This window comes from Juglans microcarpa x Juglans regia, chromosome 1D (genome assembly GCF_004785595.1).
Source record: "Juglans microcarpa x Juglans regia isolate MS1-56 chromosome 1D, Jm3101_v1.0, whole genome shotgun sequence".
NCBI classification, from domain to species: domain Eukaryota; kingdom Viridiplantae; phylum Streptophyta; class Magnoliopsida; order Fagales; family Juglandaceae; genus Juglans; species Juglans microcarpa x Juglans regia.
Genome location: NC_054594.1, coordinates 196,453 through 209,832, shown reverse-complemented (window position 1 = coordinate 209,832; position 13,380 = coordinate 196,453). Strand labels below are relative to the sequence as shown.

The 13,380-nt window shown below is 36.3% G+C and overlaps 1 long non-coding RNA gene across 1 annotated transcript; it reads right to left on the bottom strand.

Moving 5' to 3' along the window:
- Nucleotides 1-5,106: 5,106 nt before the first annotated feature.
- Nucleotides 5,107-10,231, bottom strand: LOC121238862. Its single transcript, XR_005935192.1, has 2 exons — nt 7,836-10,231; nt 5,107-7,164 (listed from the first exon to the last, which is right to left on the bottom strand). It is a non-coding gene; the product is annotated as an uncharacterized LOC121238862 (long non-coding RNA).
- Between the last annotated feature and the right edge of the window lie 3,149 nt (nt 10,232-13,380).

The following is a 13,380-nucleotide window of genomic DNA, read 5'->3' as shown; positions in this document are numbered from 1 at the left end:
TATACGAGAGTTTTTTGTTTTTATAAATTAATTGCTTGTTTTAAATTGGTCTTTCAGACTGTATTTAGATGTTGAGCTGAATTAAGATGAGTTGAATTCTTTATGAATAGTAATGAATTGAGATGATGAAATAAGTTTTTTGAAATCTACCTAAAATGAGTTTAGATGTATTTATAAAAAGTTAAAAAAATGTTATAGGTCCTGCATACAAAGAAGTTGAGTTGAAAAATATTGTGGATCCTACATGTTAAGAAATATTGACTCTAGAGTTGAGTGATGTTTAGTGATTTAAGAGTTGTGTATTTGAATATTGGGTTAGAGTTAAATTTAAATTCAACTCAGATAATCTCAGCTGCTTCCATGTTCTATGTTACATTAATAATAAAAAATATTAATGTGACACTTGTCTGCCATATAATGATCGATTAGAAGATAATTTGTAGCATATTATGTACTTTTAATAGTTAAAAGTTTTAAAGAAATGTACCGTCAACACGTCAACATAAATAGTAAAATAATATTAAATAAAATTTTCTTATAAATTTTAGACAAAAAATATTATGTTCATGCTTACTATACATAATATGCTGCACATTGTGTTCTAATTAGTTATGACATGGTGGTCAACTGGTCCGTCTTCATTTTCCATCGAGAGAATAAAATTTTAAAACTTGATCATATGGTGTCCTTTATAAACTTTTTTAAATTATATACAGGATAATTCTACAACCACCGCTGTGAGTCTCGCTCCCCCATCCCGCTTGAGTTGGCGTGCCCATATGGCAATATTTTAATAATTTAGAAAAATTTCAGAAAAACTCAAAACGAAAAGCATCCCACGTCTTCCTTCCATTTTGGAAACATTGAGAACGAAGCTCCTCTGCTCCAAAACCCCTCTTTGCACCATTTCTTCCCCGTTGTGTTATCCTTTGTCGCCTCCTCCGGCACCGACCACTAGTCCACACAGCAAACTCAGCCCCTCATCCCCCTCGACAACCCCTCCTCGAACCTCCTCTACTCTGAAATCCCTCTCTGCTCCATTTCTTTCCCGCTGCGTCCTCCTTCGTCGCCTCCTCCGGCATCGACCACGAGTCCACATGGCAAACTCAGCCTCTCATCCCCCTCGACAGCCCCTCCCCGAAGCTTCCGTCGCAGCCCCTCATTTCCGCGTGGCATCATGTTGGGTTTTTTTCTGAAGATAGCATCATGTTTGGTTTTTCTGAATTTGTTTTGTTGTTTAGATGATGTTGGGTTTTTTCTTGATTTTTTTTTTTTAGATGGCAACATGTTGTGTTTTTCTGGATTTATTTTGTTGTTTAGATGGCACAGTCCCTTTATGCTCAAGTTTTCATTTACACCTTGTCATGTGAGTTTGGTTTGAAACTTTGAAAACTCCAGGTAAAGCTTATATGTTTTATAAAAATGGTTTCCAGAATTTTTTTGTGTATGTGTAGAATGAGGGAACATAAATCATTCCTAGACTATATCGAAATCTAAGATTTATTAGAATTGTGAGGGAATGAAATAACCAAGGGCCTAAAAGGTTCGAGCATTTTGCTGAAGTTTCATTTGTTTTTAAGGCAACAAAATGTAAAGGTAAAATTAATTTTTCTCTTTAAAAGAGAAACAAATAAAAGAAATATTTTTTTGATAGGTAACAAATAAAAGAAATATAAGCGCATCCTCATTAGTATAGCCATATACACGTAGTTTTAGTTGGTATGAACCTTTTATACATGCCATGCCATTCCAAACATACAAGAACACCCGTCATGTGTTTAGCCCAAAAGTATCCTCTAGCATACACACTTTTCTTAGCACCTTTCTGGGATCAATGAATGAAATGATGTTGATTAGTTTTAGTTTTGCAAAATTATTCAGTACTTAGTTTTAGTTTTGCAAAATTATTCAATACACACTATTTTCTGGTGCATGAAGTCTTCTTCCTAGTTATTATTTGTTGGCATGTTGTTTTCTTTTCAACTTGCACCGAAAACCAAATATGTTGTACGTTTTCATTGAGAAGTCATTGCAAAGCCATGTCTTCCATTTAGATTATAGTATCAATGCCACTTATAAAAAAATATCATATTATCAATTCTTATTCCTTTAGCCTTTAATTTATGGAAGCACTTTTTTTTATGACAATTATCAGCCAGCAGACATAAAAATGAAAAATTCATGTAAAGATGCTTTGCCACTTTACTGCCATAAGGGCATATTATGCTAGTTTGTCTCGGTTACTTATCTAATAATTATGCTCATTTATCTATTGCTTCTATTTAAGTAGAGAATTCTGTCAGATGAACCTAGAAATTATTTTCCAATCTTTAAGCTTGTTCTTTCATATATAATGAATCTCCCTTGTATTCAAATGTGATGTATCTTCGTAGACAATTTCAAAGTTGGATGGACAATGGTTGCCGACATGCTTCATTCAGAGAATGAGTGTGATAAGATTGGAATTGATAAGGAGATTGAATGTGATGAAACTATTGAAGAACCTATGGTTTGAATGAAATTTTGGAATGTAGAAGAAGTTCGGTCTTACTATTTGAAATATGATAAGCAGAAGGGGTTTGAGGTGTGTAAAAGGAATTCTAAACAGGATGACAATGGGAATATCAGATGGTTATGCTTAGCATGTGTGCGAGGAGGCAATTCAAAGAGTAAGACTGCCAATGTTATGAAACCAAGACAGACAGAGAATATGGGGTGTATGGCTAGGATTAACGTGATATTGAATGATGAAGGTGGATATACCCTATCTAAAGTGACCTTGGATCACACACATATTTGTAGTCCAAGAAAGGCAAGACATTTCAGATACTTTAAAAATGTTGATGTCCGTGTGGCTAAAAGGTTTGAAATAAATGACTAGATAGTAATAAAGTTGTCCAAAAATTTGAAGGTTGTGGTTGTTGAGGCAGGGAGTTATGAGAATGTGCCATTCAGAGAGAAGAAGTGTCGAAATTACATTGACAAAGCACGACAACTTCGCCTCGGGGTTGGAGGTGCTGCAGCTCTATGTAATTATTTCCAATATATGCAAAAAAGAAATCCGGATTTTTATCATAAGATAGATATTGACAATGAGATGCGCTTAAAGAATATGTTTTGGACAGACGCTCGAAGTAGAGCTGCGTATGAATCATTCGGGGATGTGATTAGATTTGACACAACATATTTGACTAATGCGTATAAGATGCCTTTTGCACCATTTGTGGGTGTGAACTACCATGGGCAGTCAATCATATTCAACTAGGGCTGAGCAAAAATCCGACAATCCGACTCTGAATCCTACTCCGCAACGGCTCCGCTCCGACTTGTCGGAGTCGGAGGTTTTTTCCTCTTGGAAGTCGGAGTCGGAGTCATTGATGAACCGACTCCGGCTCCACTCCGATCCGACTTCGACCCTCTGACTCTGCCTCCGCCTCCGACGTGGCCCTTCGACTCCGCCTCCAATTTTATACATATTTTATAGAAAGATGTGTTTTTTTATATATTAATTATTTAAATTTTATACAACTATATCTTATATAGTTAGTTAAACTCAATAATATACTAGTTAAATAATATATTGATACTATAATATATAGACTAAATTGACTAATAATAGTTTAGTATATGACTATATGTAAGTTATTTAGTATAATATAAGTATTATATTATACTAAGTACCAACTATATAACTATTATAAGTTATAATAACTTTACTCATATAAGAGTTATAGTATTAATAATTTAATAGCATATTATAAAAGTTATAGTATTATAGTATATATAATATACTATAAACACTAAGATGCATAATAACATCAACATGTAATATTGTAATACTAATGGATAAACACTAATCTATAAATTTATAATAACATATAATACTAATGTATAATAACTAAAGTATTATTCATATAAATTACTAATAGTATTAATTACTATATATAAATTAGTAAACCACTTTAAGCCTATATATAAATTCCTATATAAATCACTATAGTATTAATTACTAATACTATATTACTATATGATACTATTAACTATAGTGATATACTAGTATTAGACATTAGTGTACTAATACAATCAGTGATATAGTTAGTATAATATTTATACTAATACTATTATATAGTTATACTAAATTAAGATCACTATAGCAAATACTAATATATAATTATGCTAATCACTATAACTAATACTAATACTATTATATAGTTATACTAAATTAAAATCACTATAGCAAAAGTTTAATCAAAAGTTAGTATGTTACTTGTTTTATTTAGTTGTATTTTTTGTTATAATCAAAAGTTTAATTAGTTTAGATTGTAATGTTGAGAAAATTAAAATTTGAAAGCTCACAATTTTTTTTTTTTTAAAAAAAGTGGGTCAAATATGAAGTTAAAAAAGATAAAAATCAAAAAATCAAAAAATCAAAAATAAAAAAATCCGACTCCGCTCCGACAAGTTGGAGTCAAAGTCGGAGCGGATTCTGTACGTCTCGGAGTCGGAGTCGGAGGTTGGGCCCTCTGACTCCGAAACAGTCGGTGCTTAGCCCTATATTCAGGTGTGGATTGATATCCAATGAGGATGCAAATATATTCGAATGGTTGTTTGAGTCATGGTTGCAGTGTATGAATGACCAACCGCCAAATGCAATCATCACAGACCAAGATAATGCCATGAAAATTACAATTTCGAGGGTGTTTCCAACGTCTAGGCATCACTTCTGCCTGTGGCATATAATGAAAAAGCTTCCTAAGAAATTTGAATCACATTATCGATATGAAGAAATCAAGAGTTCTCTACATAGATGTGTTTGACTCTTTCAGTGAGCATCAATTCGAGGAATGTTGGTGTGATATGCTTGATATGTATGTTCTACATGAGAATGCATGGTTGGTATCACTATATAGTGATTGGCATTTTTGGGTGCTGGCCTACGTTAGAGACACATTTTGGGTATGAATGTCAACTACATAGTGAAGTGAAGACATGAATGCATTTTTCGATGACTACGTTAACTCTAGAACAACTCTGAAACAATTTATTGACTAATACGATTCATTTCTTAGGAGGAAGGTAGAGAATGAAGCAATTGCGAACTTTAACTCATTTAACACCGAAATTCCTTGCATCAACCACTATTCTCTTGAGAAACAATTTAAAAAAGAATATACAATTGCTAAATTCAAAGAAGCACAAGAGGAATTGCAATGATTTCTATATTTGATTACCTCATTATTGGGATGTGAGTGTGGTAGAACTACGTTCGTAGTTGCCGATGAGGTTCAAGTTGGTGATGATTTGTTAAAATGGGCAACCTTCACTGTCAAAGTTAATCAAGATCCCCTTGGTATTAAATGCAGTTGTAAGTTGTTTGAGTTTAGGGCATATTATGTAGGCACGCTCTTCGTATCGTAACTCAGCTAGGCAAGCATACAATACCATCAAAATACATTTTAGATCAATGGATGAAGGATGTAAAGCGAAAATACACCTTCGTGAAAAGTAGTTATGACACTAATAGTATCGATGATGCCCAAAGGTATGATAGGATCCAGAATTGCTTCTATGAATTGTGTTCCAATGCGTCAAAGGCCGAGAGCAGTTGTGTGAAATTGATTAGCCAGATAGAACAATTGAAGGTACAATACCCTGGTATCCCTGATTCAACTACTTCCATGGAGGACACAACAGTTGATCCAGCTACTTCCATGGGGCAAGACAGGTAGAGTTATTAGTCCATTGGTAGTTCAGAGTAAGAGTAGCCCACCGTCTAAGAGAAAAGTGCATCTTGTTAAGAAGAGTCTTAAGAAATCTAGTACGAGAAGACGATTACACCATGACTCAGCCGAGGTTCTTTTTTATTAATATTGTATATAAAATATTATATTTCTTATAATGATAAATTATTATCTTCATTCCAATGAACAACGGAGTAGTCACACTCCAGATGAATGTACTATCAATGGCACACAGCATGAGGCTCCTCAAACCAAGGATCAACAAAGTTAAGTTTGGACACATGCGCCAGACTTTTTTGCTACTCCTTTAATTGCTATAGATTATTTTGGCATTGGACAGACTGCTCCTTTCTCACAGGTAATTCAAAAAACATTATCATGCGAAAATTGTTAACACAATTTATTTAATAATTTTATGCCACTCACAGTACACGCCTCATCAAATATACACTACGGATTTTTTTGATATTGGACAGACTGCTCATCCCTCACAGGTAATTCACACTACGGATTGTACTATTTATGTATGATTTTTTAAGTGTGTTGCCACTTTTAACATTTTTTTTATGCCCCCTTAGAACACAACTGATCAGGTAATCTCTTCCGTGAAATATACTACGTTAGTTTTTTAGGATTTCCCTGTTGATTGTAGTGACTTTTTGTTCATTTAGGAGCAATGGAGATGATTGCATGTCTTGGACCAGGATAATTATCCGAGAAATTAATCATATATGATGTAGATATCGTGATCGAAAGACGCCATGCTTCTGGAAGATAGCTGGTTGCTTTTCTATATTTTGTATATTTTTGGAGGGACTAATGGTGTATTTTGTATATTTTGGGACCAAATGATATATTTGTATATTTTGAGAGAGACCAATGATATATTTTGTATATATTGGGAGGGACCAATGGTTCCTCTTTATTAATTTTGTAATGAAATACCATTTTTTGAATGAAAGTTTAGAACGTTCAAAATTTGTGCAATAACAGTCTATTCTGAATTGACTTCTAGCTTGCAGGCACTTACAGAGATACAAACAATGTGGTCGTCATTAGCCAAAAAAGAAAAATTCATTTTCAAGAGACGAACTCCAGTAGATATTGTGTGTGTAAAATAAAATATAAGATGTATACCATAAAGAGTTAGGTTGATTCATTTGTCGTATCCACCATGAATATTTATACTCATTTAAGAATAATTAATAAAATTACTTTCCATAATATTTAACACAAAAATAAAGAAATTGGTTTGTTTCAATGTCTAAAAAGGACCACAATCCAAATTTATAATTTGTGGGGGTAGACGAGACTCATGTCACGGTATGAGCCGCCCTCTCCTTTCCCACCATCTAGTTTTTGGGGGTGCCTGCCAACTTGCATACTTCTCCATCAACTCAAAACAACTACGCCTATTTAACACCTTCTTGTTCCAAAATTCATGCATTAACACAGAGTCTATACATTCTTTATTTTTTACTACTACAAAAAGTAACCAACCAAATTTATACATCCTTTAACCAGCCAAATTTAAATAACATCTGCTCCACCAAATTTATATATCCTTCATTTTTTATTATTACAAAAAATAACCAACCAAGCATAGTCATATTACATCTACCAAGCAACCACCATCTTTTTTTTCTTTTTTTTTTTCAGAATTTTCCAAAAAGCATGCCTAAACAAAGTACACACGATATTGAAATTACTAAAACTACATTGACCCTCTCAAACTTTCTCTTGCGCCTCTCAGTCTCTATTTCTAGTTGATGTCGACTTGTTTGGATATCCATTACTAGCTGTATCTTTTGAATTTTAATTTTTAAACGGTTGATTCTCTTCTCGCTATATGGTGGTATTTCCGGGTCATACCAACAAAAAAATCCGCAAGAATGCCCAACTTGTAAAATCAACCAACACAACACATATTAGCAAACGAAGATTACTCATATTCCAGAAGCAAACCATATTTCGGTATGAATAAGCATCATATTGCTTTTGAAAAAAGATGCAAGTAAAATAGACTTGCTTTCACAAAGTAAAATAGACAAAGATTAAAAAAGTAACTTCTAAGCAAACAATTAAATAATATACTTTAAAGTTTTGGCAACTGAAAAATCAGTACCTCTCATTATCCTTCGTATGTGCGGTTCGTCGACATGCTTTAATACTACAAAAGCATATTGGGTATTCATTTTGGCAAGAGTTTCTTGAGTGTGAGATATTGCTATTGCTACTTGGTGCTTCAGACATTGTGTCAATATTAAGTGCTTTTATTTCTAGACTATGAAATGTCGAATAGTTGCTAGCTATTTCTGAACAACCTATCTGTATGCATTACCTGTTAATGTATTAATCATAGCCACGCTCAGCTTCGTAACCAAACTTCATTATTGAAGATGCGTGGATCGAATACCGACTCTTCCAACCTTTCATGAACAGTGGCACTTATTCATCATAATTAAACAAGTTTCTATTACAAATGACAATTAAACACTCAATTCCACTTTATCAACAAATGCACAACACTCACTTCCCTCACTCAAGGAGACAGCAATAAACCCAACAATGTCATCTAGCCTATTCTCTCTTTGCAACTTCTTGATATGTCAAATAAACTACAAACTATATAACCAGAGCTCAAAACACATTAAGGTACAAGCATCTCATTTCTTGAAAACTTGAAGTAACCGCATTACAGAAATAACTTGAACAAATATGAGCTATCAATAATTTGGAACACTGATATATACAAATGAAAACACAAATCAACTATAGTCTAAACAAAATATAGAATATGTGCAAAAGAAAAAAAGCATATATACACAATATAAAATGCAGTAATAAAAGCATCCATACTTATAATGAAAAAACATCCAATAATAAAAGCATAACTCAATTACCTATAACTTAAAATCTAGTTCTAGAAAATGGTGCAGATGGATTTATTAAGACCAATCAATATGCAAGCATTTTGGAAGAATGAAAATTGATTCAAACTTTTTTTTTGAGTTGGGATGGAAGATTCAATGCTGAGGTTCGCCTAATGCAGGGGAAAATGCTACAAAGTGGAGAGTGGAGTTAGGGTTTTTTTTCGGGAGAGAAGTACCCGATTCTGCTACGAAGTGGAGATTTTTTGGAAGAGAAGAACAAAAGCCGAGTGATTAAAAAAAAAAGAGCTTTGAGCCAAAAAAGGAAGATTCGAAGTTGGGACTCCGATTTCTTTGATGTGTGCTGCGACATAAATGGTTTTTTTTTTTTTTTTCTTTGGGAGAGAAGAACAAATGCCGAATAAACTACAAATTTTTTTGAGCCAGAAAAGGAAGGATCAAGGGCTGAGGTTCGCCTAGAACAAAAAAAGAAAAAAGAAGAATCTTTTCGAGAAAAAGAAAGAAAACTGAATGGTAGAGAAGAAGAAGAACAAAAAGAAAGGGATGTCAAGTCGAGGTTGGGTCTCAGATTTCTTTGAGGGGCTGCGATGGAAGCTTGGGGGAGGGCTGTCGAGGGGGATGAGGGGTTGAGTTTGCCGCGCAGACTCGTGGTCGGTGCTGGAGGAGGCAACAGAGGAGGATGCATCAGGGAAAAAATGGAGCAGAGAGGGATTTCAAAGCAGATGAGCTTTAGGGAGGGGCTATCGAGGGGGATGAGGGGCTAAGTTTGCCGCGCAGACTAGTGGTCGGTGCCAGAGAAGGCGATGGAGGAGGACGCAGCAGGGAAGAAATGGTGTAGAGAGGGATTTCGGAGCAGAAGAGCTTCATTCTCGATGTTTCCAAAATGGAAGGAAGATGCGGGATGATTTTCATTTTGGGTTTTTCTGAATTTTTTTTAAATTATTAAAATATTTCCACGTGGGCATGCCAGCTCAAGCGGGATGGGGGAGCGGGACTCACGGCGGGGGTTGTAGAATTTACAACCCATAGTAAAGCTGTTTGTTAGATATCAAAGCTGGGTCTATGCTTTCAAAGACATTAGCAGAGGGGGTTGCCTGGAAATTTGGAATGAACAATTGATTTGATTTCATAGCTATAGATCTGTGCTTGGTGATTGGCCTTGTTTTTGCCACAGATGATAAATATTTTGGGCTTGACATTTGTGGAGTTTGGTCTCCTTTGGATAGTCCAACAAAAGAGGCAACGAAAATTTGGTTTGTTTTCATTGTAGCAATTGTTCTGGGGTTTGTATTACTGAGGCTACGACTTTAGAATTTGGGTATTTAGTGGGAATTGGGATGCAGGGATACTTATGATTCCCTTCACAATTCAACCTTGTGGACAAGGTTGTTTGAAGGGGAAGGACATGCAGTTCTAATTCATCGGCCTTTCGGCAGTGAGAAGAAAATTGGTTAGTTTATGTGAAACGTAACTTCTTCCAAATGGATGCTTGCAAGATGACATTGTTGCAGTGGTGTTCAATTACGTTTGCTTCTTTACATTTCGGTTGATCACTTAAAGTTGTACTATGGTGGTGATAGGAAAGGGCTTTTTTACGCTATCATGGTGAAACTTGCATGGTAAAGAATATGAGTGATGGATGAGAGAATGAATTGATTTTTATTCATGTGATCTTTGCTATATCTATACAGAGTGTAATGGTAAAATAGAAAAACTAAGGAAAAGCTAGAGACAAGGATATCCACAGATTACATGAATATTCTATCGATAGAAGATGTCGATACAAAGATAATGCCTAAAATCTCGATGTTGACTAGTTGTGACGATCTTCCAGAATCTGTCACAATCTCTTCTTACTGGGATCATTGTCTCTAATATGCCCCCTCAAGAGGTGTGTTCCATTGGCAACACCAATCTTGGTTGAAAGCCATTGAAAACGTCGATGAGATAAGCTTTTTGTGAGGAGGTAGCAAGTTGATCTTCTATACTAACATGCGAGACATGCAAGATTCCCTTACCAACTAAGTGCTGGACAAAGTGTAGTGAATTGCTATATGTTTCATGCGAGAGTGGAAAACAGGGTTGAGACTTAGTTGGGTGGCGCCAACGTTGTCACAAAAAATTGTAGGAGCCGTGAGAATTGAAATACCGAGTTCACTAAACAAAGATATAATCCAAACAAAAGCTATATCCAGCCTTGTAAAGGCCAAATATTGTAAGACAATTACCCTTCGATACTCAGTAGCATCAACTGGTTGGGAGCCATCATTTAGCACTAAGTTTTCCTTGGAAGCAAGTGGAGTTTGAACCTCTTTGGCACCTTCCATTCAGGTTCAAACAAGGAGATCATGAATATATTTGCGCTGGGTAAGGAATAAGCCATGCTTGTAAGGAATCACTTCCATGCACAAAAATAGTGGAGGAGGCCGAGATCTTTAAGAGAAATTTTTTCTCCAAGTTGACGAATGATCTTGTTGACAATAGCAGAATCACTTCTAGTGATGATCAAATCATCCACATAGACAAGGAAATAGATTGTTAATTTATCCTGCTGAAGAATGAACAGAGAGGGATTTGCCTTTGAGTTAAAGAACCTCAAGTGTAGCAAATAAAGTTGGAGCTCCTTGTACCACGCTTGTGGAGCTTGCTTTAGGCCATAAATATATTTCTTTAGCCTGCAGACATGCAAAGGAGAGTTAGGATCAACAAAACCAGGCGATTGACCCATATAGACATCCTTATGCAAGGCTCCATGTAAGAATGCATTATTGATGTCAAGTTGCCATAAGGGCCAACCATGACTCACGACAAGAGTGAGAATGAACGAACAATGACGGGTTTGACTACAGGACTAAAGGTTTCAGTATAGTCAAAGCCCGGTCGCTGATGAAAATCCTTAGCCACCAACCGTGCTTTATAGCGCTCAATATTACCATCCAGGTTTCGTTTGATAGGGAAAACCCACTTGCATCCTACCATATTTTTAGCAACTGTTTTAGGAACTAGTTCCCAAGCACCATGTTTCACAAGAACTGTGAATTCATCCGACATTGCTCGGCGCCATTGGGATCTTTCAAGGCTTGCGTAACACAGGTGGGCTCCATAGGGTGAAGGAGAGGGTGCTTGGTAACTAGGTAGAGCTGCTTGGGTTTATAAATGTTGTGCATGGACCATGTGGTCATTGGATGGGTTTGGGAAGGCAGGACATGAGGAGGTGAGGGGTTGGGTTGGGTGGAAGATTACTGGGGAAGAGGCTGCAGATGGCTCTGGTGAGGGACTCGGTGGGGGCTGGATCGAGGCAGTAGGAGTAGCATCCTGCAGGTGCAGATTTCCAACTGGTGGAGATCGGGCTGGGGGCACCAGATGCAACAGTTCAGTAGGAGGTCCTCCACTAGAAGATGAGACCAGTGGCATCGGTTGGTGAGGAGCAAAAATGGCAAAGGGAAAAACATGCTCATCAAATTCAACATGTCTAGATATATAAGTTTTGGAGGACTCTAGATCTAGACAACAATAAGCACTTTGGGAAGTGTTGTACCCAATGAACAGACATGGACGGGAACGAGGGTGAAGTTTGGTGGTACTATACGGTCTTGACCAAGGAAAGCATTGACAACCAAAGGTTTTTAGTTTGAGATAGTTTGGTGGACGATCAAAGAGGACGTCAAATGGGTATCTATTTTTAAGAACTTTTGATAGCAGTCAGTTTATCAAGTAAATCGCAGTTTGAAAAGCATGAGACCAATAAGATAAGGGAAGAGTGGCTTGATGTAGTAAGGTGAGACTGGTATCTACAATGTGTCGATGACGACGCTCACTAGTCCCATTTTGTTGGGGAGTGTGAGGAGCAGAGGTATACAAACCAACACTATTTTAGGCTAAGAAAGAATGCAATGCTTGAAACTCACCCCCATTATCAGAATAAAAAGTTTTTATTTTGTGCTAAAACTGATTTTTCAGCATGGTTTTGAGGTGAGTCAAGATGGGACTGATCACGTCCGATTTTTTGCAAAGAGGAAAAAACCAGCTGTACTTGGTGAAATGATCAATGAAGATGACATAGTATTTGAAACCATCAACAGAGGTGAAAGATGCAGGGCCCCAAACATTAGTGTAAATATATTCTAATGGATGAGAACTAACAAGAGAGGTTTTTCCGAAAGGAAGATGATGACTTTTATTGCATTTGCACGAAGCCCAAAGGGTGCTCAAAGAAGAATCCTTAGACAACACATGTAAAGCATTATGATTGACAATTTGAGACACAAGAGTAGAAGTCGGATGGCCTAACTACCGATGCCAACTAGCCAGTGATTCACCACTAGTGCAAGAGGACGAGGAGAACTGGAAGCAACTGGTACCGGCAGTGGATGTACACCATCTTGACATCTAATTCAAAGGAGTGTCATTCTCGTGCTCTGATCCTTCACAAAAAATTCAAAAGTGTGAAACTCAAGAAAGAAATTATTCGCTTTGGTAAAGTTGTGCACATAATTAAGGTTTTTGTGAATTGAAGGAACACGTAAAGCATCAGGTAAGGTAAAAGTGCGAGAATGAGAAAGGAGAAGGAATGGACATGGAGCCAACGTGTGTAACACGCAAACTTGAGCCATCACCAATAACTACTTTGTTCATGCCATCATATTCAGAGTGAATAGAGAGATTGGACAGATCTGAAGTAATTGTGTGAGAGGCAGCATAGTCGACAAGCCATTTATTGTCCGAAGCACGACCATTTGTAGCACAAT